The sequence below is a fragment of the Castanea sativa genome, chromosome 2 (genome assembly GCF_040712315.1).
Source record: "Castanea sativa cultivar Marrone di Chiusa Pesio chromosome 2, ASM4071231v1".
NCBI classification, from domain to species: Eukaryota; Viridiplantae; Streptophyta; class Magnoliopsida; order Fagales; family Fagaceae; genus Castanea; species Castanea sativa.
In genome coordinates, this window is record NC_134014.1 from 9,289,546 (window position 1) to 9,313,958 (window position 24,413).

Consider the following 24,413-nt stretch of genomic DNA (forward strand, 5'->3'; position numbering starts at 1 on the left):
ATGTTAATTCCCATTTCATGCCTTGAATTAGCACAAGATAGCTAGATCCAAATTTCATTGTTATATGAAAGTAAAAAGAAAATACTACATGATATTTAAAAACTAAAGTGTCTGCAGTAGCATCAAACACTAGTATTTGAAATGGTTTTTCATGCCATTAGCAAACCAAGTTGAAAGAAAATCACAACAAACTGATCAAAAAGTCTATACCTCATAAGTCATCCCCACCTTGAGAAGACGATTGCGAGGAATCATGAAAACTTCATATGCTTGTCTCACACATCTTTTCAACCAATTATAGGCATAGTTTATAGCTAACTTCTTCAAAAAGCTAGACCCCTTTGAAGCCATCACTTCATTTTCACCCATTAGATAAACATCCCTAAATTTTAGTACATCATCCACAATTCCCACCTCTCTTTGTACCATTTCTTCGTCAACCTTTTCTACTTCGTTGTTATCAGCTAATTCATTAGGCTTGAGCAGATCATTTCGTATGAACTCCTTCAATTGATTCACCAACATCTCCTTTAAAAACTCACACTCAGATCTTGAATCCTTATATCCATACCTCACAACACATCGGAAAATGCCTAACTCATGAGGCTCTATTCGTCCAAACAAAAAGTGTTCCTCTAGAGGGACTGTGCTAATGGTTAGATATTTGATTGAAACAAAGACAAGAACTGAGTGTAAAGCTGGTACATTCGCAACATAATGGGTGAATATAGGGGAAATTCCATGGACAAGCTCAGTGTAAAATAGGGCAACACCCGGAACCCGAGGGATGCTAGGATTAGGGGCTACCTCCACCAATTTATGAGTAGAAACTTTGTTTTCTAGTTCATACTTGTACTTCGTCCGGTAGCCATAGTTCCATAAATACATAATGGTCACAAGAGTCAAGGAAAACAATAGAGGAAGGTACCCTCCATCAACAAACTTGTAGAGTACTGAGCTCAAGAATAGGAATTCCAAGAGCCCTATAGTTAGAGCATATATGATGATCAAGTAGATATTTGTCTTCCATATCATGACCATCACAAGGAGAAGAAACGAAGATGTGATTGTAAATACAAATGCCACTGCAATTCCTGTTGAAAGAATATCAAGAAAAAGAGTTGGAAAGACTTGCAAAAGTAGAATTCAAAAAGGAAGATTCAAAAGGAAGCTAATAGAAAATGTTTTCATTCTTCATAACACAACATAGTAAAATAACATATTGATACAAAGAATACAACTTTAAGTGTTCGTTTGAATGAACTATATGATGGAATTAAGTTAGTTATTATGTTTATTTAGCTTATGTACAACGTTTTGAAGCAACTTTTGCCTAACTTAATTTTAGAACCTAAAAAGTCAATGAAAATAAACTCTCATAAACAAGCACAAAAGACATTTTTTGACTACTTTAACTTCATTTTAGGACATGGGAAGAGGATTTTGAATAAGGTTCTCTCTAGGTAATGCATGATGCTAAGCCACAAGACTCTTAATATTTTTATGGCTTTTGAGTTTCGACAAGTTTTAATTCATATCAACATCCAAATAAATCCAAAAAATTGTACAATTGTTTTTTACTACCCCTCAGAATTGTAAAATTATATTAAAAAAATAAAGAAAAGTTTGAGGTGATTTACCATAAGCGTTCCCTATCTTCAATGTATTTTTGAAGCCAAGAGTGACACCCACACAAGCCAACATAAGAAGGGTGTTGATCTCTAGTACATAAAGTTGCCCTTTGTATTTAGCAGATGTGTGAACTACCTTAACCCATGGGAAACACCCAAGGGCCAAAGATTGTTGGACGATGGAGAAAGAAGCTGAGATTAACGACTAACTAGCAATGATGGCTGCCATTACAGCCACAATAAACATTTGCCAGTACAGTGGTTCTGCATAAGAGAAAGTCATATGAAAACAAAGATACCACCTCAATATCAATGATAGCAAGAGGAAAAAAACAAAAACCATATTATAAGGAACAGTAAACATACTTGGAACAGAACTATAAAAGGCATTGCTAGCATCCTAATTGTGTTTCTAGAGATATGAAGCTTGACCAAAGTAGGCAAGAACAATCGAGGGAAAAACCATAGTGCATGAGCTTATCTGAATTGAACGAACACTGAAGTGACCAAGATCTGCAAACAAGGCTTCAGAACCTAACATTGTTTGACCAAGTTCACCACATAATTAGCAACTATAGGATTAGTCCTATACAAATAAGTAAAACTATTTTTTTTTCTAGTTTACAATAATAAAAAAGAACATGAGGTTATGAAAGGAAAGCTTGTCAAAACCAATAGGTAAAGTAAAAGAAAAATTATTTCAAAAGATTCTTCTAATGTAAAATCAACATGCTATAATACCCACTTGGGTTTAGGCAAATTTTAAACAGATCCATTGTACTCTTGGTTTAGTGCTGTTGGTTCTTAAGATATCAAAAATGACAAAATTGATCCCTTCATCACTTCTATCAATTGCGACAATGACTCTAATATTCCTCAGTAGTCAATAACACAAAATCAAAAGTGCAAAGAGACTTGTTTGAACTTAACTTAAACCTCCAATGAGTCTGTTTTGCATATTTCCACAAATTTATTGGATTATGAACCTTCAAAAAATATTTAAGACAATAATCATCTAGTAGGACTATTCAAAGTAAGTTCATAGGCTTGGACAAGAGACTTATGGAAAATTCAATTCATGTTCTTAATTAATAAAGGCAACCATTATTTGCAGCAAAAGCTCAATCAATAATAATTTGGGATTTGAGAAGGACTGATAACGAAGCTGCACTTAAACCATTTTACTTGTAGCATTGTGCTTAAATCATCAAGGATTTTTCCATATCAAAATTTACTATGATTGTAGAAATAATTCCAATCACCACTGTAAGTTGTATGTTTCTAAAGCTGAAACCTGAGACAGTAGCTATGCAATATATAAATCGTTGCAATATATAAATCGTTGAATATAAGAAATTTATTGCAACGAAAATCTAGTGTTGCATAAACCTATTGCTTTTTTTTAATAAAAAAATAACCTATTGCAACGAGATTTTCAAAGTAAATCGTTGCAATATAAGGAATTTTATTGCAACGAAAATCTAGTGTTGCATAAACCAATTGCCTTCAGCTTGCTCGTTGGGCGTCAAGCTGACCTTGGCATAGTGGCATATGAGAGAATATAGAGCAAAATTTCCTATTACAACAATAGAATTTCCAGTATAGAATAATGAATAGTTTGATGACAATGTATTCCTTGCTGGCAATTCAATATATAACATAGCAACACCATTCAAATTTCAAAGTATTATTATTGACACACTGATAAGCATAACTCAATGTCATTTTTATTTTGTGTGCAAGTGCTATCATCAAGAAATATTAATTTTTTTCTAATTATCATCTGCCAATAAAAATGAGAATCTAAGAAATGCAATAACTAATTTATTAAAACAAATTGCTAAGCATGGGAGAAGATTATCAATTACCAACGCTGTAATTGTTGGTTGTCGGCACAATGAAAACGTACTTGATAAAAGTAATTAACATGAGCAAGTAAAAGATTAGAGACAGCACACCAAGTATATATGTGTTTTTTGACATATGTGTTGAAATGAAGTATTTCGAATTTTTCATCATTGATGCATATCTTTAATTTGTTAGTATAGTACCTAGAATAGTTTTTGAATTGCAAAACAGGTTAATGAAAAAATTATTATTTAAAAAAAATGATTTATTTATTTTTAAAATTTTTTAACTAAAAAAAAAAACCTATTGAAATGAGATTTTCAAAGTAAATCGTTGCAATATATAAATCGTTGTAATATATATGCCGTTGCAATATATAAATTGTAGAATATAAGGAATTTATTGCAACAAAAATCTAGTGTTGCATAAACCTATAGCTTTTTTTTAATAAAAAAATAACCTATTGCAACGAGATTTTCAAAGTAAATTGTTGCAATATATGGAATTTTATTGCAACAAAAATCTAGTATTACATAAACCTATTGCCTCGGAGTTTATTACAATGGCTTGCATCGACTTTTTTGTCGTTGCAATAACACATATTACAACATCTCATTTCTACACATTCAAAGTTCTTAAACAATGAGATAAGATTATGATACACACTTGTTAGGCATAGGATGACACCTCCAAGAGAAATCCATGCATTCTTCTCATTCCTAATGAAATATTCAACAATATACATTGGATTGACTGCCTTGATAACCCCTGGATCAGGCTTCACAAAGTTGTACATGCCAATAGTTCCGATGAAAAGAAACCAAATTGTTAGTACTGGAGCAAAACTACAGCCAATTGTATCTGTCTTGAATCTCTAAACTTGGAACAAAATAATCAAGATTGCTACTGAAATCCACATGATCGTATTATCAATAAGTGCACTAGTAGCTTCCTTAACTCCCCCCACTGCTGACAATACTACACCAAGGAGGAAATCATAGTGTAAATTATTATTCCGAATATTAGATACAAAGAGTTCGTGAAATATAAGGTTATAAATAATTTTAACTAAGCTAAATAAATTGAATAAACAACTTAATTTTTACAGCATCTTAACCAACAGTAAAGAGATCAGTAGGACTAAGGAATATCACTCTATTGTACCTGATATGCATGGTGTGAGGATCCCATCTCCAATCACCATGGAGGTGCCAAGCATGGTCATGAACAAGATAAAATACTTTAGTATTTGGTTACTCTCAAGCAGAGATTTGATAAAGGATGCTCTCTTGAGCCGTCGGTTTGGCACATCTAGTCGGTAGTTGGACACTTCTTTGCCTTCAGCTTGTTGGTTGGGCATCAAGCTGACCTTGGCATAACGGCATATGAGAGAATATAGAGCAAAAGTTCCTCCTGCAACAATACAATTTCCAATATAAAATAATGAATAGTTTGATGACAATGTATTCCTTGCTAGCAATTCAATATTAACATAGCAACACCATTCAAACTTCAAAGTATTATTATTGACACACTGATAAGCATAACCCAATGTTATTTTAATTTTGTGTGCAAGTGCTATCATCAGGAAATATTAACTTCTTTCTAATTATCATCTGGCAGTAAAAATGAGATTCCAAGAAATACAATAACTAATCTATTAAAACAAATTGCTAAGCATGAGAGAAGATTATCAATTACCATCGCCATTATCGTTGGCTGCCGGCATAACAAAAACGTACTTGATCAAAGCAATTAACATGAGCGAGTAAAAGATTAGAGACAGCACACCAAGTATATATGTGTTTTTTGACATATGTATTGAAATTAAGTATTTCGAATTTTTCATCATTTATGCATATCTTTAATTTGTTAGTATAGTACCTAGATATGGTTTTTGAATTGCAAAACAAACTAATGAAAAAATAATTACTTAAAAAATTAATTAATTTATTATTTAATTTTTTTAATTTAATTAAAAAAACCTATTGCAACGAGATTTTCAAAGTAAATCGTTGCAATATATGAAAGTTATTGCGACAAAAATCTAGAGTTGCATAAACCTATTGCTTTTTTTTTTTAATTAAAAAAAACTTATTGCAACGAGATTTTCAAAGTAAATTGTTTACAATATATAAATTGTAGAATATATGGAATTTATTGCAACGAAAATCTAGTGTTGCATAAACCAATTGCTTTTTAAAAAAAAAAAAAACAACCTATTACAACGAGATTTTCAAGGTAAATCATTGCAATATATGGAATTTATTGCAACGAAAATCTAGTATTGCATAAACCTATTGCCTCGGAGTTTATTACAACGGCTTGCATCGACTTTTTTGTCATTGCAATAACACATATTACAACATCTCATTTCTGCACATTCAAAAATCTTAAACAATGAGATAAGATTATGATACACACCTGTTAGGCATAGGATGACACCTCCAAGAGAAATCTATGCATTCTTCTTATTCCTAATGAAATATTCAACAATATACATTGCATTGACTGCCTTGATATCCCCTAGATCACGCTTCACAAAGTTGTACATGCCAATAGTTCCAATGAAAAGAAACCAAATTGTTAGTACTAGAGCAAAAATATAGCCATTTTATCTGTCCCGAATCTCTGAACTTGGAACAAAATAATCAAAATTGCTATTGAAATCCACATGATCGTATTATCAGTAAGCGCACTAGTAGCTTCCTTAACTCCCCCCACTGCTGACAATACTACAACAAGGAGGAAATCATAGTGTAAATTATTATTCAGAATATTAGATACAAAAAGTTCATGAAATATAAGGTTATAAATAATTGTATCTAAGCTAAATAAATTGAATAAACAACTTAATTTTTACAGCATCTCAACCAATAGTAAAGAGATAAGTAGGACTTATGAATATCACTCTATTGTACCTGACATACATGGTGTGAGGATCCCATCTCGAATCACCATGGAGGTGCCAAGCATGGTTATGAACAAGATGAAATACTTCAGTATTTGGTCACTCTCAAGCATAGATTTGATAAAGGATGCTCTCTTGAGCAGTCGGTTTTGCACATCTAGTCGATAGTTGGACACCTCTTTGTCTTCAGCTTGCTGGTTGAGCGTCAAGCTGACCTTGGCACAGTGGCATCTGAGAGAATATAGAGCAAAAGTTCCTCCTACAACAAAAGAATTTCTAGTATAAAATACTAAATAGTTTGATGACAATGTATTCCTTGCTAGCAATTCAATATATAACATTGCAACACCATTCAAAGTTCAAATTCTTATTATTGACACACAGATAAGCATAACCCAATGTCATTTTTATTTTGTGTGCAAGTGCTATCATTAAGAAATATTAATTACTTTCTAATTATCATCTGCCAATAAAAATGAGAATCCAAGAAATGCAATAACTAATCTATTAAAACAAATTGCTAAGCATGGGAAAAGATTATTAATTACCATCGCCATTATCGTTAGCTTTCGGCACAATGAAAACGTACTTGATCAAAGTAATTAACATGAGCGAGTAAAAGATTAGAGACAGCACACCAAGTATATATGTGTTTTTTGACATATGTGTTGAAATGAAGTATTTTGAATCTTTCATCATCTATGCATATCTTTAATTTGTTAGTATAGTACCTAGATATAGTTTTCGAATTGCAAAACAGGTTAATGAAAAAATTATTAATTAAGAAAAATGATTTATTTATTTTTTAATTTTTTAAAAAAAAATTATTAAAAAAAACCTATTGCAAAGAGATTTTCAAAGTAAATCGTTGCCATATATGGAATTTATTGCAACGAAAATCTTGTGCTACATAAACCTATTGCTATTTTTTTTTATAAAAAAAATAACCTATTGCAACGAGATTTTCAAAGTAAATCGTCGCAATATATAAATCGTTGCAATATATAAATCGTAGAATATTTAAAATTTATTGCAACGAAAATCTAGTGTTGCATAAACCTATTGCTCTTTTTTAATAAAAAAAATAACTTATTGCAACGAGATTTTCAAAGGAAATCGTTGCAATATATAAATCATTACAATATATGGAATTTATTGTAACGAAAATCTAGTATTGCATAAACCTATTGTCTCGGAGTTTATTACAACAGCTTGCATCAACTTTTTTGTCATTACAATAACACCTATTACAACATCTCATTTCTGCACATTCAAAGTTCTTAAACAATGAGATAAGATTATGATACACACCTATTAGGCATAGGATGACACCTCCAAGAGAAATCCATGCATTCTTCTTATTCCTAATGAAATATTCAACAATATACATTGCATTGACTGCCTTGATAACCCCTGGATCACGCTTCACAAAGTTGTACATGCCAATAGTTCCAATGAAAAGAAACCAAATTGTTAGTACTGGAGCAAAACTATAGCCAATTTTATCTGTCCCGAATCTCTGAACTTAGGACAAAATAATCAAGATTGCTACTGAATCCACATGATAGTATTATCAGTAAGCGCTCTAGTTGCTTCCTTAACTCCCCCCATTGCTGACAATACTAAACCAAGGAGGAAATCATAGTGTAAATTATTATTCAGAATATTAGATACAAAGAGTTCGTGAAATATAAGGTTATAAATAATTGTAACTAAGCTAAATAAATTGAATAAACAACTTAATTTTTACAGCGTCCTAACCAACAATAAAGAGATAAGTAGGACTTAGGAATGTCACTCTATTGTACGTGATATGCATGGTGTGAGGATCCCATCTCCAATCACCATGGAGGTGCCAAGCATGGTCATGAACAAGATTAAATACTTTAGTATTTGGTTACTCTCAAGCATAGATTTGATAAAGGATGCTCTCTTGAGCCGTCGGTTTGGCACATCTAATCGGTAGTTGGACACTTATTTGTCTTCAACTTGTTGTATGGGCGTGAAGCTGACCTTCGCATAGCGGCATATGAGAGAATATAGAGAAAAAGTTCCTCCTTCAACAATACAATTTCCAATATAAAATAATGAATGGTTGATTACAATGTATTCCTTGCTAGCAATTCAATATATAACATAGCAACACCATTCAAAGTTCAAAGTATTATTATTGACACACTGATAAGCATAACCCAATGTCATTTTTATTTTGTGTGCAAGTGCTATCATCATGAAATATTCATTTCTTTCTAGTTATCATCTGGCAATAAAAACGAGAATCCAAGAAATACAATAACTAATCAATTAAAACAAATTGCTAAGCATGAGAGAAGATTATCAATTACCATCGCCATTATCGTTGGTTGTCGGCACAATGAAAACGTACTTGACCAAAGTAATTAACATGAGCGAGTAAAAGATTAGAGACAGCACACCAAGTATATATGTGTTTTTTGACATATGTATTGAAATGAAGTATTTAGAATTTTTCATCATATGCATATCTTTAATTTGTTTGTATAGTACCTACATATGGTTTTTGAATTGCAAAACAGTTTAATGAAAAAATTATTATTTAAAAAATAATTTATTTATTTTTTAAATTTGTTAATAAAAAAAAAACCTATTACAACGAGATTTTCAAAGTAAATCGTTGCATTATATGGAATTTATTGCAATGAAAATCTAGAGTTGCATAAACCTATTGCTTTTTTTTAATAAAAAAAAAACCTATTGCAACAAGATTTTCGGAAAAAATTGTTGCAATATATAAATCGTAGAAAATATGGAATTTATGGCCACGAAATTCTAGTGTTGCATAAACCTATTGCTTTAAAAAAAAAAAAAAAAAAAAAAAAAAAAAAAAAAAAAAAAAAAAAAAACCCTATTGCAACTAGATTTTCAAAGTAAATCATTGCAATATATGGAATTTATTGCAACAAAAATCTAGTGTTGCATAAACCTATTGCCTCGGAGTTTATTGCAACTGCTTGCATCGACTTTTTTGTCGTTACAATAACACCTATTACAACATCTCATTTCTGCACGTTGAAAGTTCTTAAACAATGAGATAAGATTATGATACAAACCTATTAGGCATAGGATGACACCTCCAAGAGAAATCCATGCATTCTTCTTATTCCAAACGAAATATTCAACAATATACATTAGCTTGACCGCCTTGATAACCCCTGGATCATGCTTCACAAAGTTGTACATGCCAATAGTTCCAATGAAAAGAAACCAAATTGCTACTACTGGAGCAAAACTATAGCCAATTTTATCTGTCCCGAATCTCTGAACTTGGCACAAAATAATCAAGATTTCCACTGGAATCCACATGATTGTATTATCAGTAAGTGCACTAGTAGCTTTCTTAACTCCCCCACTGCTGACAATACTACACCAAGGAGGAAATCATAGTGTAAATTATTATTCAGAATATTAGATACGAAGAGTTCGTGAAATATAAGGTTATAAATAATTGTAACTAAGCAAAATAAATTGAATAAACAACTTAATTTTTACAGCATCTTAACCAACAGTAAAGAGATAAGTAGGACTTAGGAATATCACTCTATTGTACCTAACGTACATGGTGTGAGGATCCCATCTCCAATCACCAAGGAGGTGCCAAGCATGGTCATGAAAAAGATGAAATACTACAGTATTTGGTTACTCTCAAGCATAGATTTGATAAAAGATGCTCTCTTGAACCATCGGTTTGGCACATCTACTCGGTAGTTGGACACTTCGTTGTCCTCAGCTTGCTTGTTGGGCGTCAAGCTGACCTTGGCATAGCGGCATATGAGCAAATGTAGGGCAAAAGTTTCTCCTGCAACAATAGAATTTCCAGTATAAAATAATAAATAGGTTGATGACAATGTATTCCTTGCTAGCAATTCAATATATAACATAGCAACACCATTCAAAATTCAAAGTATTATTATTGACACACTGACAAGCATAACCCAATGTCTTTTTTATTTTGTGTGCAAGTGCTATCATCAAGAAATACTAATTTCTTTCTAATTATCATCTGCCAATGAAAATGAGAATCCACCAAGTACATATGTGTTTTTTGACATATGTATTGAAATTAAGTATTTTGAATTTTTCATCATTTATGCATATCTTTAATTTGTTATTATAGTACCTAGATATGGTTTTTGAATTGCAAAACAGGCTAATGAAAAAATTATTATTTAAAAAAAAAATTTTAATTTTTTTTAATTTTTTTTTAAAATTTAATAATAAAAAAACCTATTGCAACGAGATTTTCAAAGTAAATCGTTGTAATATGTGGAAATTATTGTGACCAAAATCTAGAGTTGCATAAACCTATTGCTTTTTTTTTAATTAGAAAAACTTATTGCAATGAGATTTTCAATGTAAATTGTTGAAATATATAAATCGTAGAATATATAAAATTTATTGCAACGAAAATCTAGTGTTGCATAAACCTATTGCCTCGAAGTTTATTGCAACGGCTTGCATCGACTTTTTTGTCGTTGCAACAACACCTATTACAACATCTCATTTCTGCACATTCAAAATTCTTAAACAATGAGATAAGATTATGATACACACCTGTTTGGCATAGGATGACACCTCTAAGAGAAATTCATGCATTCTTCTTATTCCTAATGAAATATTCAACAATATACATTGGCTTGACTGCCTTGATAACCCCTGGATCATGCTTCACAAAGTTGCACATGCCAATAGCTTCGATGAAAAGAAACCAAATTGTTAGTACTAGAGCAAAACTATAGCTAATTTTATTTGTCCCGAATCTCTGAACTTGGCACAAAATAATCAAGATTTCCACTGGAATCCACATGATTGTATTATCAGTAAGTGCACTAGTAGCTTCCTTGACTCCCCCCACTGCTAACAATACTACACCAAGGAGGAAATCATAGTGTAAATTATTATTCAGAATATTAGATACGAAGAGTTCGTGAAATATAAGATTATAAATAATTGTAACTAAGCTAAATAAATTGAATAAACAACTTAATTTTTACAGTGTTCTAACCAACAGTGAAGAGATCAGTAGGACTAAGGAATATCACTCTATTGTACCTGATATGCATGGTGTGAGGATCCCATCTCCAATCACCATGGAGGTGCCAAGCATGGTCGTGAAAAAGATAAAATATTTCAGTATTTGGTTACTCTAAAGCAGAGATTTGATAAAGGATGCTCTCTTGAGCCGTCAGTTTGGCACATCTCGTCGGTAGTTGGACACTTCTTTTTCTTCTGCTTACTGGTTGGGCGTCAAGCTGACCTTGGCATAGCGGCATATGAGAGAACATAGAGCAAAAGTTCCTCCTGTAACAATACAATTTCCAATATAAAATAATGAATAGTTTGATGACATTGTATTCCTTGCTAGCAATTCAATATTAACATAGTAACACCATTCAAAGTTCAAAGTATTATTATTGACACACTGATAAGCATAACCCAATGTGGCAATGTCATTTTAATTTTGTGTGAAAGTGCTATCATCAAGAAATATTAACTTCTTTCTAATTATCATCTAGCAGTAAAAATGAGATTCCAAAAAATACAATAACTAATCTATTAAAACAAATTGCTAAGCATGAGAGAAGATTATCAATTACCATCGCCATTATCGTTTGTTGTCGGCACAACAAAAACGTACTTGATCAAAGTAATTAACATGAGCGAGTAAAAGATTAGAGACAACACACCAAGTATATATGTGCTTTTTGACATATGTATTGAAATTAAGTATTTCGAATTTTTCATCATTTATGCATATCTTTAATTTGTTAGTATAATACCTAGATATGGTTTTTGAAATGCAAAACATGCTAAAAAAAATTATTATTTAAAAAAAAAAATTTTAAATTTAATAAAAAAAACCTATTGCGACGAGATTTTCAAAGTAAATCATTGCAATATATGGAAGTTATTACGACGAAAATCTAGAGTTGCATAAACCTTTTTTTTTTTTTTAATTAAAAAAACTTATTGCAAAGAGATTTTCAAAGTAAATCGTTGCAATATATAAATCATAAAATATATGGAATTTATTGCAACGAAAATCTAGTGTTGCATAAACCAATTGCTTTAAAAAATAATAAAAACCTTTTGCAACAAGATTTTCCAAGTAAATCATTGCAATATATGGAATTTATTGTAACGAAAATCTAGTATTGCATAAACCTATTGCCTTGGAGTTTATTACATTGGCTTGCATTGACTTTTTTGTCGTTGCAACAACACCTATTACAACATCTTATTTCTGCACATTCAAAATTCTTAAACAATGAGATAAGATTATGATACACACCTGTTAGGCATAGGATGACACCTCCAAGAGAAATCCATGCATTCTTTTTATTCCCAATGAAATATTCCACAATATACATTGGCTTGACTGCCTTGATAACCCCTGGATCATGCTTCACAAAGTTGTACATGCCAATAGTTCTGATGAAAAGAGACCAAATTGTTAGTACTGGAGCAAAACTATAGCCAATTTTATCAGTCCCGAATCTCTAAACTTGGAACAAAATAATCAAAATTGCTGCTGAAATCCACATGATCGTATTATTAGTAAGCACACTAGTAGCTTCCTTAACTCCCCCCACTGCTGACAATACTACACCAATGAGGAAATTATAGCGTAAATTATTATTCAGAATATTAGATACAAAGAGTTCATGAAATATAAGGCTATAAATAATTGTATCTAAGCTAAATAAATTGAATAAACAACTTAATTTTTACAGCATCTCAACCAATAAGAAAGAGATAAGTAGGACTTATGAATATCACTGTATTGTACCTGACATACATGGCGTGAGGATCCCATCTCGAATCACCATGGAGGTGCCAAGCATGGTCATGAACAAGATGAAATACTTCAGTATTTGGTTACTCTCAAGCATAGATTTGATAAAGGATGCTCTCTTGAGCTGTTGGTTTTTCACATCTAGTCGGTAGTTGGACACGTCTTTGTCTTCAGCTTGCTAGTTGAGCGTCAAGCTGACCTTGGCATAGTGGCATATGAGAGAATATAGAGCAAAAGTTCCCCCTACAACAATAGAATTTCCAGTATAAAATACTGAATAGTTTGATGACAATGTGTTCCTTGCTAGCAATTCAATATATAACGTTGCAACACCATTCAAAGTTCAAAGTCTTATTATTGACACATATAAGCATAACCCAATGTCGTTTTTATTTTGTGTGCAAGTGCTATCATCAAGAAATGTTAATTCTCTCTAATCATCATCTGCCAATAAAAATGAGAATCCAAGAAATGCAATAACTAATCTATTAAAACAAATTGCTAAACATGGGAAAAGATTATTAATTACCATCGCCATTATCGTTGGCTTTCAGCACAAGGAAAACTTACTTGATCAAAGTAATTAACATGAGCGAGTAAAAGATTAGAGACAGCACACCAAGTATATATGTGTTTTTTGACATATATGTTGAAATGAAGTATTTCAAATCTTTCATCATTTATGCATATCTTTAATTTGTTAGTATAGTACCTAGATATAGTTTTTGAATTGTAAAACAGGTTAATGAAAAAATTATTATCTAAGAAAAATGATTTATTTATTTTTAAATTTTTTAAAAAAATTTTAATAAAAAAAAAAACCTATTGCAACGAGATTTTCAAAGTAAATCGTTGCAATATATGAAATTTATTGCAACGAAAATCTAGTATTGCATAAATCTATTGCTTATTTTTAATAAAAATATAACTTATTGCAACGAGATTTTCAAAGTAAATCGTTGCAACATATAAATCATTGCAATATATGAAATTTATTGCGACAAAAATCTAGTGTTTCATAAACCTATTGCCTCGGAGTTTATTACAACGGCTTGCATCGACTTTTTTGTCGTTGCAATAACACCTATTACAACATCTCATTTCTACACATTCAAAGTTCTTAAACAATGAGATAAGATTATGATACACACCTACTAGGCATAGGATGACACCTCCAAGAGAAATCCATGCATTCTTCTTATTCCTAATGAAATATTCAACAATATACATTGGATTGACTGCCTTGATAACCTCTGGATCATGCTTCACAAAGTTGTACATGCCAATAGTTCCGATGAAAAGAAACCAAATTGTTAGTACTGGAGCAAAACTATAGCCAATTTTATCTGTTCCGAATCTCTGAACTTGGAACAAAATAATCAAGATTGCTACTGAAATCCATATGATCGTATTATCAGTAAGCGCACTAGTACCTTCCTTATCTCCCCCCACTACTAACAATACTACACCAAGGAGGATATCATAGTGTAAATTATTATTCAGAATATTAGATACAAAGAGTTCATGAAATATAAGGTTATAAATAATTGTAACTAAGCTAAATAAATTGAATAAAAAACTTAATTTTTACAGCATCTTAACCAACGGTAAAGAGGTAAGTAAGAATTAGGAATATCACTCTATTGTACCTGATATGCATGGTGTGAGGATTCCATCTCCAGGCACCATGGAGGTGCCAAGCATGGTCATGAACAAGATGAAATACTTTAGTATTTGGTTAACCTCAAGCATAGATTTGATAAAGGATGCTCTCTTGAGCCGTCGGTTTGGCACGTCTAGTCGATAGTTGGACACTTCTTTGTCTTCAGCTTGCTGGTTGGGCATCAAGCTGACCTTCGCATAGCAGCATATGAGAGAATATAGAGCAAAAGTTCCTCCTGCAACAATACAATTTCCAGTATAAAATAATAAATAGTTTGATGGCAATGTATTCCTTGCTAGCAATTCAGTATATAACATAGCAACATCATTCAAAATTCAAAGTATTATTATTGACACACTGATAAGTATAACCCAATGTCATTTTTATTTTGTGTGCAAGTGCTATCATCAAGAAATATTAATTTCTTTCTACTTATCATCTGGCAGTAAAAATGAGATCCAAGAAATACAATAACTACTCTATTAAAACAAATTGAAAAGCATGAGAGAAGATTATCAATTACCATCGCCATTATCATTGGCTGTCGGCACAATGAAAACATACTTGATCAAAGTAATTAACATGAGCGAGTAAAAGATTAGAGATAGCACACCAAGTATATATGTGTTTTATGACATATGTGTTGAAATGAAGTATTTCAAATTTTTCATCATTTATGCATATCTTTAATTTGTTAATATAATACCTAGATATGGTTTTTGAACTGTAAAACTGGTTAACGAAAAAATTACTATTTCAAAAAATGATTTATTTATTTCTTAAATTTTTTTCAAAATTTTAATAAAAAAAAACCTATTACAACGAGATTTTCAAAAAATCGTTGCAATATATGGAATTTATTGCAACGAAAATCTAGTGTTGCATAAACCTATTGCCTCGGAGTTTATTACAACGGCTTGCATCGACTTTTTTGTCGTTGCAATAACACCTGATGTGGGATGAAAACACTCAAACCACCCAACCCGTCCATGGACGGATATCACCTCGGCAGCCGTCCAGAAGTTATCCTCAGGACGAGGGAAACGAACAAGGACGTCCAGAGGGTGAGCGAAGTTACATCCCTCGTACGTGGGGTGCGCACAGCCTACCCTGAGAAGACTCGTCCACATGAAGATCCATGGACTAGGATTTTACATTTGGAATCAGCAGGTTCACACGACGAAGGAAATTCAGGACGAGGGTACCATACTTGGGAGAATCTCCGAATAAAATGTGACAATCCCTTATCCCACGCATAACGGTCATGTATCCGTTATGAAATAGAAATGTAACTCCCGGACGGTTATAGCAGTTACGTTTCAGCCTCGAATCCAGGAGAGGTTCCCATCTCAATAACCGTCTATAAGAACACTATATAAAGGCTGCTTCAGACAAGGCCAAGGTAGGTTCAGTTTTCACTCCAAAAAAGTTGGAACTCAAATAACTTAGAGGAAAAAACTAATTTTGCCATCGGAGGATTTTTGGCCGGCAGCCCCGGTCGCCTTTGATACGCTTTTCTTTCTTTTTCAGGCCGTAGAAAGAACCAGTAGTCCTTCCAAGTCCGAAGCATCCAGCCTACTGATTTTCTTGGCATCATCAACACCTATTACAACATCTCATTTCTGCACATTCAAAGTTCTTAAACAATGAGATAAGATTATGATACGCAGCTATTATGCATAGGATGACACCTCCAAGAGAAATCCATGCATTCTTCTTATTCCTAATGAAATATTCAACAATATACGTTTGATTGGCTGCCTTGATAACCCCTGGATCACGCTTCACAAAGTTGTACATGCCAATAGTTTCGATGAAAAGAAACGAAATTGTTAGTACTGGAGCAAAACTATAGCCAATTTTATCTATCCCGAATCTCTGAACTTGGAACCAAATAATCAAGATTACTAGTAAATCACATGATCGTATTATCAGTAAGTGCACTAGTAGCTTCCTTAACTCCCCCCACTGCTGTCAATACTACACCAAGGAGGAAATCATAGTGTAAATTATTATTCAAAATATTAGATACAAAGAGTTCATGAAATATAAGGTTATAAATAATTGTAACTAAGCTAAATAAATTGAATAAACAACTTGATTTTTACAACATCTTAACCAACAGTAAAGAGATAAGTAGGACTAAGAATTTCACTCTATTGTATCTTATATGCATGGTGTGGGGATCCCATCTCCAATCACCATGAAGGTGCCAAGCATGGTCATGAACAAGATGAAATACTTTATTATTTGGTTACTCTCAAGCATAGATTTGATAAAGGATGCTCTCTTGAGCCGTCGGTTTGGCACATCTACTTGGTAGTTGGACACTTCTTTGTCTTCAACTTGCTGGTTGGGCGTCAAGCTTACCTTGGCATAGCGACATATGAGAGAATATAGAGCAAAAGTTCCTCCTGCAACAATACAATTTCCAATATAAAATAATGAATAGTTTGATGATAATGTATTCCTTGCTAGCAATTCAATATATAACATAGCAACACCATTCAAATTTCAAAGTTTTATTGTTGGCACACTGATAAGCATTACCCAATGTCATTTTTATTTTGTGTGCAAGTGCTATCATCAAGAAATATTAATTTCTTTCTAATTATCATCTGGCAGTAAAAATGAGAATCCAAGAAATACAATAACTAATCTATTAAAACAAATTTCTAAGCATGAGAGAGGATTATCAATTACCATCGCCATTATCGTTGGTTGTCAGCACAATGAAAACGTACTTGATCAAAGTAATTAACATAAGCAAGTAAAAGATTAGAGACATCACACCAAGTATATTTGTGTTTTTTGACATATGTATTGAAATGAAGTATTTAGAATTTTTCATCATTTATGCATATCTTTAATCTATTAGTATAGTACCTAGATATGGTTTTTGAATTGCAAAATAGGTAACTGAAAAAATTATTATTTAAAAAAATAATTTATTTATTTTTTAATTTTTTTAAAAAAATTTAATAAAAAAAACCTATTGCAACGAGATTTTCAAAGTAAATAGTTGCAATATGTGGAATTTATTGCAAAGAAAATCTAATGTCGCATAAACCTATTTCTTTTTTTCTTTTTTTTTAATAAAAAATTTAACCTCTTGCAACGAGATTTTCAAAGTAAATCGTTGCAATAACCCAATTTCTTGAATTCCTCCATAGAAACAGCTTTAAAGATAGCATTCATAACTTTACTATTAAAAGCAGCTGCTTCTTTCTGAGAAGTTTGACACTCACTAACTGGAGTAGTGGGCTTCTCCCATCCGTACTCAACGAAATTCTAGACGCTCTCATCAATAGATTTCAAGAATGCTTTCATCCTTACTTTCCAATAGTCATAGTTGTTCCCATCAATGTAAGGTGGGATCACAAGAGAGTGACCGTTTCCATGACAACAAGGGTCAAGGATCAACTCTTAGATCAACGGATCTAAACACTAGAGCTAACATGGCTCTTATACCACTTGTACGTTTTTAGACCCCTTAAAATACAAGTTGTTTAACCTAGTTATTTAGCCAAGTGATTAACTTAGGTAAATTATTCAAATCTAGGTTAAAGCAAACCAAACACAAATATTAAAGCAACGAAAAATAAAGAACACAACGATATAATAACCCCGGAAAACCAAACTGGTAAAAAACTTTGAGAGGATTTAACCTAGCTATCCTTAAGGTAAAACAAATCAACTATGAAAGAATTGAAGTTTTATAATAGCGACTTAGACCACTAACATCCTATTGCTACCTCGAGTAGAAAACTTACTACCACGACCACGACCACGTGACAACTCCGAGTCCACAAACTACTTCTTTCTTAGATCCGTAGCATCCACAAGTATACCACTTGTATTTTTTGAAATTCTTTATGCAGCAACTGAAACGATCACCAAGCTCTCGACATCAATCTAGATCTTGATAATTCTAAGTGTGTATGAAGGCAAACACCTTTAGATCTCACAAGAGATTCACACACACAGCACAACAACAACCTAAAAACGTGGCTAAGGTTTTTCCTTTTATACTTAAAGCAAAACATAAAACCCTACTTGTCAAATAGGCTTGGGCTGAGTTGGAAAAATCTGTAGAAAAACAATCTGCACGAGTTTCGATCAATTGAGTCTAATTTTCGATCGATAAACCTTGCAAAAAGTGAACAGTAATTTTCTGCAATTACTTGGTTCCAGCTTTACATTAAACTTACTTTGAGCAGCCTAAATCTAGACTCTAAGCTTTGATCATGGTTTGTCAACATTACACATTGAAGTTCTAATACATTTAGATCCTAAATCCTTAGAACCTAACAAATTAACTTTTCAAATATATAAGAATCGAAACTCAAACAAAACAATAATAGCATAAACCCACAAATTTTAGAGAGATGATACAAACTCATATCAGCGTTAATCATATGTAAAGAGAGAACCTGAAGATTGTGGGTGGTTCCACCAATTTAGAATGGCAGAAAAGAAGCGCTGCCGAGTCGTACGGGAAGAGTTGAAGCACCGCCTAGTTGGATTGGATATAAGTTCGCCGATTTAAGGATGGATTGGAAGATACGAAATTAGAGAGTGGCGCCGACGAGTCGGATTGGATGAGAAGAAGTGCTGCCGATTTGAGGTTATGGGTGTGCGGCTGTCTGGTTCTTGTATGGTTTTAGCTGTTATTTGAAGGTTTTGTTTAGAGAGGCAAACTGAGACAGAGCAAGCAGAGGTAGAGAAGCAAACATGAGAGGAGAAAAGTTTGATGAATCTTATAATTTTTGGTTTATATATAAAACCTGTTTAACCAATAACCAAAACCTATTAAAATTACATCAATGGTCAAGATTAAAAAAATACTAAATGAAGGGTTCAGATTTAGGGGGGGTACCGTACCCCCCTTTTTTGGGGGGAAGGGGGGTACGGTAGAATGACCCGTATATAAATATTGAAAATTTAATTTAGAAATACATTTAATGTGTTAAGACATTTAATATGCAAGTGTATTTAATGTTGGATATCACAAAGCACACTTATTAAGACTTTTGTTAACGAATGCAAAAAATAAAAAATGAAAAAATTGCATTGTCGGCCATTGATGTTTACTAAAATTACGTTGACCTCCCTTGTATTGTTTAATTGTGAAAAGGCCCTTTTTAAAAAAACTAAACTACAATCAAATTTCTTGCAACCTAAAACCATTAAATCAATTAAATGAATTTTAAATATAATTTAGAAAAGTTTTGTATTTCTACATTTATCCTCCTTTAAAAATGAAAATCTCTTTTTCTTACCCATATGGATTTAAAAATAATAGAAAATTTTTTAATCAAAATTCAATAATAAACCAAAATATGAAAATGTAACAATATTGCAAGATTCAATATACCAATCAAATAAACATAAGATATTTATTGCAATAATTGTTTTTGATTGATATAGGGAAATAAATTTAGCATATATATTAAAATTTAATTTAAAAATACATTTAGCATGTTAAGAAATTTAAAAAGAAAGTGTATTTAATGTTGGATATTTATGGCAATAATTTTTTTGGATTGTTATATGGCTATAAATTTAGTATATAAATATTGAAAAATTAATTTAAAAATACATTTAATATGTTAAGACATTTAATATGCAAGTGTATTTATTGTTGGATATCACAAAGCACACTTATTAAGACTTTTGTTAATGAATGCCAAAAATTAAAAAAATTAAAAGATTGCATTGTTGGCCATTGATTTTTACTAAAATTACATTGACTTCCCTTGTATTTATAATTGTAAAAAGATACGTGTTTTTTAAAACTAAACTACAATCACATTTCTTGCAACCTAAAACCGTTAAATCAATTAAATTAATTTTAAAAATAATTTAGAAAAGTTTTGTATTTCTGTAGTTATCTTCCTTTTCTTATCCATATGGGTTTAAAAATAAAAGAAAATTTTTTAATCAAAATTTATAATAAACAAAAATATAAAATGAATCAATATTGCAAGATTCAATATACCAATCAAATAAACATAAGATATTTATTGCAATAATTGTTTTTGATTATTTAGGGAAATATATTTAGCATGTGTGTGTGTGTGTGTGTGTGTGTGTATTAAAATTTTAATTTAAAAAACATTTAGTGTGTTAAGACATTTAAAAAGGAAGTGTATTTAATGTTGGATATTTATGGCAATAATTTTTTTGGATTGTTATATGGCAATAAATTTAATATATAAATATTGAAAATTTATTTAAAAAACATTTTATATGTTAAGACATTTAATATGCAAGTGTATTTTGTGGGGGGTAAAAAGATCCTGATGGGAACATGGGCCTTTTGGGCCGTGTTAAGGAAGGCCGACCTGACCCTGGGTTTAGAAGTTGTTAATACTATGGGTCGGCTCATGCGCCGAGGGTCCGAGGACCCAGCCGAGGGTGAACTTACCCTCGGATGAGCAACGAAGAACTCGGGATTTCATAGTAAAGGTTAGGGGATGGCACAGTTAAGGCCAATGGTTAAGAGGGGGAAACCCTAGAACGCCCCAGAAGCACCAGTGTTGAAGAAATGTCAAAGATAAAGGCTGCTACCTCCACATTAAAGACCCTGCACCTACCACCCTGGCCGCATTAATGAGGAAGTGACACTTGAACAGTGGAAGGGAAGCTTCTAGTTACTGTTCAAAGGCACTAAGAAAAGAAATATCTAGGCTAAGGGAGGAAATGGGGCAACACGTGTATAAAGTATTAGAAAGAGGAGTATTTAAGGGAGGACCTGAGACAGAAAAGGGGGGAGACTTCTTTGTAACCTAAAAAGAAAAGAAACAAAGAAAGATATAATATAAGAACAGCCCTTGGCTCACGTCCGAGGAGGCCAATTTTTGCAATATTCCTTGTTGTTTCCAATTATTTACCACCCTTAGTTTGTTGTTTGGTTCCCACCCATTTATAATCTAGGTTTCAAGCCCACACTCTACAAATTCGTATTGTTTAAGGCTCATTGGGCCTGAGCCCATAACTGTTCTTGGGTCCAGGTGCAATTGTGCACTTACATATTTAATGTTGGATATTACAAAACACATTTGTTAAGACATTTGTTAGTGAATGCCAAAAATAAAAAATGACAAAAAAAAAATTGCACTATCTACCATTGATGTTTACTAAAATTACATTAACCTCCCTTGCATTTGTAATTGTAAAAAGACCTTTGTTTTATTAAATAAACTTCAATCGCATTTCTTGCAACTTAAAACCTTTAAATCAATTAAATGAATTTTAAATATAATTTAGAAAATTTTTGTATTTATGTGTTTATCCTCCTTTACAAATTAATATCCCATTTTCATATCCATGTGGATTTAAATTGTTTAAATTGCAATTTTTAGTAGTTTAACATTATGCATAAAATATAAGCTTATAGATCATATAGTAAATAACATCCGATTGACACAAAACATGCAATTCAACGGTTAGATTTTTAAAATATGTAGTAATGTTTATTTTATTGATTAAAGTTGTAACCTTAGGCTACAACCAATTTTGTAGTTAAACTTTGTCCTAGTAAGCAAGTGTATTTAATGTTGGATTTTATCACAATAATTTTTTTGATTGATATATGGAAATAATATGTGAATATAAATATTGAAAATTTAATTTAGAAATACATATAATGTGCTAAGACATTTAATCTAAATTGTATTTAATGTTGGATATTACAAAGCACATTTGCTAAGACATTTTTTAATCAATGTCAAAAATAAAAAATTGCGCCATCTACCATTGATGTTTACTAAAATCACATTAACCTCCCCTGTATTTCTAATTGTAAAAAGACCCCTGTTTTTACCACAATCACATTTCTTGCAACTTAAATCCATTAAATCAATTAAAGGAATTTTAAATATAATTTAGAATTTTTTTTGTATTTAACCATTTATCCTCATTTACAAAATGAAAATCCCATAATCTTATCCATATGGGTTTAATAATATAAGGATATTGTTTAATCATAATTCAATAACAAACCAAAATATGAAAATATATCAATATTGCAAGATTCAATGTATCTATAATGGGAAGGTCAGTATAATTTCAATAAATCTTAGGGAAAAATTATTAGGTACTCCCGGAGTATCATAAATGCGTAGTCCCTCCTCTCACATGAATGGTGGGTCCCACCATGAATTTAATTAGTGGGACCTACCATTCATGTAAGAGAATAAAGTACGCATTTATGATACTCTAGGAGTACACAATAATTTCTCAATCTTAGGGGAGGTTAGTGCAATTTTCCTAACGTAAATTTATGGTGCATTTATTATGTCTACCAATCATTTAATATTTGAATATGCATTGTAAATGTACAATGACAATTTCCAGTTATAAATAAGAAAGTAAACGCATTTCAAGTGTAACCAAATATATTTTTTGAGCAATAGAAAAATGAATCAAATGATCATAGCCAAACTTTATTCTTTTGTGTTTATCCTTCTCTTAGCCTTTGGCAAAGTACTTCTTCTATGTCAGCAAATGACTTTTTAACTCACTTTTTAAGAATTGTCAACCATCTCATCAACCATCCCCTTACCTATTATTGTAAATCTGCGGATAATAATTTAGGCATTAGAACTCTTCAACCCAATGGAGAGTGGGAATTCTCTTTTGATGCTACTACTTTTAAGAAAACAGATTTCTACTGTTATTTTTTTAATGAACACTACTAAGCTACTTTTGATGTATATGTAGAAGATAGTAAGTTTGAACACAAATGTGGTGGGGACCATTGCATTTGGACAGCACAATACGACAGATTCTACTTATATAATATGTATTTGGGTCAAAATGTGAAGTTGCATAATTGGACCACTTGGTGAAACGTTTATGAATCAAAATAAATGAAATTGATGATTTCATGAGGGGAAATTTATATGGATTTTTCTATATTAAGCTTGTCTTATATTTGCACTAATTACTTTGTCTTACATTAATAAATGTGTATTTTTAATTTTTTAGCATTAAATATACTTGCGTATAAAATGTACTCATAATAAAATATAGGCAAAAATGCAATTTACACCTGCATGGATCTTATGACTGTCCTGTCCTATCCACCAACTCAAACAATTCTTAGGTGGTAGTAGGCGGGCCCTATAGTCAATCCCACCATGGAGTTCACCTTTATGTAAAAGCCCAGAGCACTATTTCGAAACTAAAATTTTTACTTTTGTTTCCTCCAACTTCATACAATTATCTTACATCACAGATTATGAACAGTAAAGAAAAAATAATGAATTTATGTAATAGATTGGTTGAAGGTCAATCACAGTTTGCCATTTATAGAAAATTATGGTATTTATTTATTTGTTTTTATTTATTTATTATTAGAATAGTATGGTAATTGAAGAGACTTCCACAACTCTTCAAAGCTCACTGCTCATCCTCATTCCTCTCCTCTCTGTGTTGTATTGGCATTACTTTTTGTATTTTTGACCACATTCTTATAGTTTTACCTAATCTCTTTGACAACTTTCAGCAGGGATGGAACCG

General features: G+C 31.7%; 1 pseudogene; it reads right to left on the reverse strand.

Annotated features, from left to right (window-relative positions):
• Nucleotides 1-204: 204 nt before the first annotated feature.
• Nucleotides 205-17,597, reverse strand: LOC142624856 (potassium transporter 5-like; annotated as a pseudogene).
• Nucleotides 17,598-24,413: the final 6,816 nt, after the last annotated feature.